At 48.8% G+C, this 5,967-nt stretch overlaps 1 protein-coding gene across 1 annotated transcript in view; it reads right to left on the reverse strand.

Annotated features, from left to right (window-relative positions):
• LOC310781438 (nuclear receptor coactivator 3-like) overlaps window positions 1-5,251 on the reverse strand; it is a 77,612-nt gene extending 72,361 nt beyond the window's left edge. Inside the window, 1 exon segment of the mRNA XM_083642064.1 lies at window positions 5,191-5,251. The gene's annotated coding sequence lies outside the window, so the exon portion shown is untranslated.
• Window positions 5,252-5,967: the final 716 nt, after the last annotated feature.

The following is a 5,967-nucleotide window of genomic DNA, read 5'->3' on the forward strand; positions in this document are numbered from 1 at the left end:
TTCCGCTTTTTGCCCATATTCGGAAAATGACAATATTTTCCGACTAAATGAATAATCCACTAATATTCCCGTTTTACATGCAGCCGTAGCTCGCCCTCCCCGACACGTGAGGGAGGGGGGGTAGAGAGAGAGATGCAGGTAGGCGGAGCCGCAGAGTTTTTCTGTTGAGAATAAACAGAGCAGCACTATTCTTACGAGCATCACTTGGTCAATTTCAGGAGCTTGCTGCTGGAAAGTTTGGTGTTGCGCATCCAAGTCTTTCATAAAAAGTAGGCTAGTAGCCTACGTTATTACCTCGCAGGCTCGCAAGCATCGTGGACTTCCGTGGGCACTGGGCACTATAGGCTACTCTCTCTCTCTCTCTCTCTCTTTAAATCGATGTTTCTCATCTCCTCCCGATCAGAAATGTCGGCTTTTCTTTTGCTGCAGAGATGATGGATTATTATGATTATTATCGCCTGTTCTAGAGCTTTCTAGCACATCAGTTGACCACAAACAGGCAACATGCGTCGCAAACTGCGGTAAAAACCCTGATTGAGACGCATTATTCCGAATGCGCTGTATACTGTACACGATCAAAGAATCCTCCGAAAACCCAAATAATACTGAATAACCCAGATGTCTTAATCGGAAAATGCTAAATCAGAAAAAGGGCAAATTCGGAAAATGCAACTGGAATTATGCTGTTTACATGACCCTTATCAAATTCAGAATATTGTCATTTTCCGAATAATAGTGGAATATCGTGTGCCTGAAAACGTAGTCATTGACTTGACCTAAGCGAGATCCTATAAGAGCAACACATCCGAATTGTATTTTAGAGTGGATTGTCCCTTTAAGATAAACGCGAGATTAGCGATTGGACCGTGCAGTAGCATGTCAGTAGGTCCTGAGAGCAACTAAAAGTAGCACCACCGCAACAATAGAGCAGGCATGGGGACAGACACCTCTGGACTGGACATGTCTCCGTGAAGGACGACGAGAGGACAACTAAATGAGTTGTCTCTCTCTCTCTCTCTCTCTCTCTCTCTCTCTCTCTCTCTCTCTTCTCTCTCTCTCTCTCTCTCTCTCTCTCTCTCTCTCTCTCTCTCTCTCTCTCATCTACTCTCTCTCTCTCTCTCTCTCTCTCTCTCTCTCTCTCTCTCTCTCTCCTCCATAGTAAGTTAGCCAATCAATGAGAGATGCAGAAGATTCATTCCTGTTGAACACATCCTGACACATGGGAGAGGGGCCCCAACAACAACAGGACAACAGTTCAGTTCAGCACACCGCAGCCGGGGGAGGCAGAGTGACAGATAGTCATCGACATACCACAGAGAGAGAAAAACAACCAGAGAGAGAGAGTGAGAGAGAGAGTGAGAGTGAGAGAGAGTGAGAGAGAGAGAGAGTGAGAGAGAGAGCTAGAGAAACAGTCAGTACGCGCTTAAAGCAAAGCGAGCGAGTGATAGAGAGAGAGAGAAGGGGGAAGCAGGAAGAATGTGGCCTGTGTTCGAGTCACAAACTTCCTGATTGGACGGAAACTAACACAAGAAGCAAAGTGTAGTGACGGCTGACGGGAGGGGGCGGAGTCAGCGGGTGCGACCACGACAGCAGCAACAAAAGAGCAGGAAGGACAAAGGAAAGAAGGCACACACACACACACACACACACACACACACACACACACACGCACACAAAACACACCAGGTAGAATTCCAGCACCTGAGCCCCTCCCCCTGCAGGACTCCACCCCCCCAACCCCTCACCCCACCCCCTCCCTCCCTCCCATGCCTTCCCCTATGGTCCCCGCCCGGGGCTGCTGTGTGTGGCCCTGCCCTTGTGAGGCCGGTCCCCAGGCAGGCAGCAGCCACCCTCGCTCCTCCTCCTCCTCCTCCTCCTCCTCCTCTACCCCCAGCGCCTGACCCAGTCACCAGCATCCCCCGCTAACCTCTGCACCCCCCCACCCCCCACCCGACAATCCTTCTCCATTCAGCAAACACCATGCATCACTGTCAGCCTCTTCTTCGTCCCAACGTTTTGGCCGCGCCATCATCCGCGTAGCGCCGACCCCTCGCGGACGTGCCTAACAGGCCTGCCCCACGTCTCCCCCTCCCCTGTCCCCTCCATTTAGGAGCCCTCTGTGTGTTAGCGAGCACGAGGTGTGTGTGTGTGTGTGTGTGTGTGTGTGTGTGTGAGTCTCTGTGGCGCGCGTGTGTGTGTGTGTGTGTGTGTGTGTGTGTGTGTGTGTGTGTGTGTGGTCTCTCTGTGGCGCGTGTGTGTGTCGAACTAAGGCTTTTTGGCCACAGAGTCGACTGTAAATCTGTCAGGAGAGTCCGCTGCGTGTGGAACCAGACGTGGGCTCGTCTCCGCCACACCCCTCCACTTGGGCAACAGACAGCCAGTTAGTTCACCCGAGAGAGAAGCCGCAAACACACACACACGGCTAAATTTAAAACGTGATTTTTTTTCTCTCTCTTTCTTCATATACAATTAAGTGAAGCTCTGGCCCCGGCATGGCATGCGTGATACACCTACCCACACACACACACACACACACACACACACACACACACACACACACACACACCTACCCACATTGACACAACAACTGGCTGCACCGCTTCCCCTTCAACTTCTGTTACACACTGAAGAGCAGATTGCTATCGCATTCGCAGGGCTTCAGTGTCTTGCTCAAGGACACGTCGCTTTTGATGGTGGACACACACCATTGGCTCCTGCAGGGGATTGAACCCCGGGACCTTCCGGGTGACGGGACGCTCTCCCCCCCCCCCCCCCCTGCAGATTCACACACAATCATGATGAAAGCCTATGACAACATTATAGGGCTGCAACTAACGATTATTTTCATTGTCGATTAATCTGCAGATTAGTTTCTTGATTAATTGATTTGTTGTTTATTTATTCTATCAAATGTCAGAAAATGGTGAAAAATGTCAATCACAGTTTCCCAAAGCCCAAGATCACGTCCTCAAATGTCTTGTTTTGCCCACAACCAGGGCCGCCGCACCCTATACGCAGAGTATGCAGACTGCATAGGGCATCATGTGACTGAGGGCACCAAAAAAAAAAAAAAAAAAAAAAAAAAAATTGTGCCCTCAGTCAGGCCACTCACTGAACAGCAGGCCAGGCGCCGCCTACTGGTTTACTAGTGGTTTTATTACTCTATTCAGGGTTAAAGTGGGTGCATCTCATTGGAAAATTGGACTTGGCCCAAATTGGGCTTCAAACGGCCCAAAATTGGGCTTTAAACGGCCCAAATCTGGCTTCAACCGGCCCAAATCTGGCTTCAACTGGCCAAATCTGGCTTCAAACGCACCAAATCGGGCTTCAAACGGCCCAAATCTGGCTTCAAACAGCCCAAATTGGGCTTCAAACGGCCCAAATCTGGCTTCAACTGGCCAAATCTGGCTTCAACCGGCCCAAATCTGGCTTCAACTGGCCCAAATCTGGCTTCAACCGGCCCAAATCTGGCTTCAAACGACCCAAATCGGGCTTCAAACGGCCCAAATCTGGCTTCAAACAGCCCAAATCTGGCTTCAAACGGCCCAAATCGGGCTTCAAACAGCCCAAATTTGTCGGCCCGTATCAGCCTGGCCTGCTTGGTATCTGATGCCCGGCCTGAATTATGATCCCAGTCCGCCCCTGCTTGCATGTACAGTTTAAGAATCGCTTGTTTGCTGACATGTACAGTAATTCTAACAATTGTTTGTTTGCCACATGTAATGTAATGTGAGATACACTAGTATCGTTCATAATTAATGATTTTGCAGTCTTTCGTTTGACAGTTATTGAAAGTTTTGCGGGGGGGGGGGGGGGGGGGGGGGGCACCACAAAACAATTACGCTTAGGGCACCCAAATGGCCAGCAGCGGCCCTGCCCACAACCCAAAGATATTCAGTTGACTGTAACAGAGGTGTAAAGAAACCAGAAAATCGAATTTAAGAAGCCGGAATGAGAGAATTTTTACTTTTTTTCTTTAAAAAAAAATCGGAATAATCGATTATCAAAATAGTTGGCGATTAATTTGATAATTATTATAATAAGCCCTTGAGATAACTCTTGTTATGATTTAGCGCTATATAAACATACAATTGTTTGAAACTGATAATAATCGACAACTAATCGATTAAGCGTTGCAGCTCTATACAACAAGTATTATCGTGAAAGGGATGAAGGAGACGTGCAGGAAAATAATACTCTTGACCAGTTCACTGCCCGTGCACAACACGCACGCACTTAAGTAGTACAACACGCACATTTGCAGTCAATGCATGCTCCTGATAGAATGCACTGGCTTGCACAACCAAGAAGACCGTCAGAAACACACTACTTTTTTTTTTTTTTATCGCTCAGCACTCGGGGACGCCAGCTGACTGCGAGTCGGCATCGTCTGCTTTTATTCCCTGCATGCATCGGACACCATATGTGTTGTGTTCGTTGCACTCCGTGAAACCAGCAACCGTAAAACACCATAAACAACAACACCGTGATTCAGATGTGATGCGGTAGGTTACATTGGTGCAAATCGACAACATTTCGGTCCAAATTCCTCGCACATTGCGACAGCGCCAGTAGGCTCAGCTGTGTGTGTGTGCACAGACTAGTCTGCATATACAGTTCCCCCTCGGTGCTACACAGTACTATCAACACCACGGGCAGCAGCAGCTTAGCAGGCGAGCAGACAAATGAAACGAATCGCCTGTTTTGAATCATATTTATAAACAGCCAATGGTTCGAATAGGCATGTGTCAAGTCCTACCCCCGTGTGCGTGTACGCGCGTGTATGTATGTATGTATGTATGTGCTCCCCAAAACTTCTCGATGCCTATTTGAAATACTTCTCTAACGTGACCAGCCTGTGGACTGGCTCGCGTGATTGGCGAATACGCTACTTTCAACCTGCCAACATTCATTCATTTTTGCAACGCGGACTACTACACAACATATGGGAAGCGTGTCCTGCACGTCTCCCACATAATGGCTGGACAGGTTAGTAATCGTCGCTGTCATGTAAATGACCGTGCACGGTGCCCCGCCGTACCGATGCCAGCAATATATTGTGTGCACTGTCGCTGTGGAGCCCCAAGTGTGTACGCTTCCCTCCTCTATCGAGAAATGCAACCAAATGCAAAGCCCAGGTTTAAATTAATCGCAGCAGATATAGCGACAAATAAAACAGCACGGACTCACCGACTAGATGTATCTCTCTGGCGGATCGATAATTTCTTCTTTACACCATTAACTCTCCGCCATCTTCAGCACTGTTTGTTTAAATGGGAAACACTCCCGAAGCCCAAGAAGCGTTCTGTGAAGTTGAACGGCGCGCGTTGCCTTCTGGGTAGCAGAGTTCTTCGGACCGGAGCGCCGCGCTCTCCGCCGCCACGTGCCAGCGCGGAAACGGACTACAGCGAGACTACACCGTGGCACAGGAGCGGAGGGGAGGGGGGGGGCTCTCTGCTCTGCGCTGTCTAGCAGCACAGCACAGCACAGCACAGCGCACACAGACGGATGTCAGCGACGATATTAGAGCAGAAAAGATGCCACGGTGTTTATTTTTAGGCAACCTGAGCGGGGCTTGAAAAGCAAACAGTGCCTTGTTTGCAGGGGGCCTGTAGGCTCAAAAAAAGGTGTTCCTATCCGATCCGCACTTTCGACCAAAATAAGGCATTTGGGTAGAGAGAGGGTGGCAGTCTAAACTTTGGAAGAATTAATTAGGACACAGCATGTTTAGTCTTCTTGTTATCCTTGTCTGATGGTGATGTAGTCTTTTCGAGCCAGAGACACTATCTGGCGGAGAAATGCGTAGCCATTGACGTAATGCAACACCCCAATTATTTATGCAAGGCAGATTGACACTTCTAACTCAAATATCCCGGAGGAAAAATCAACACATTTTTCCTGTGGGTAACGTTACATATCCGTCTGTGGTACTCAGTAATGACGTTATAATTAGGCCTTCTATTATGT

Source organism: Poromitra crassiceps, assembly GCF_964638095.1.
Source record: "Poromitra crassiceps genome assembly, chromosome: 8".
In the NCBI taxonomy this organism is placed as follows: Eukaryota; Metazoa; Chordata; class Actinopteri; order Beryciformes; family Melamphaidae; genus Poromitra; species Poromitra crassiceps.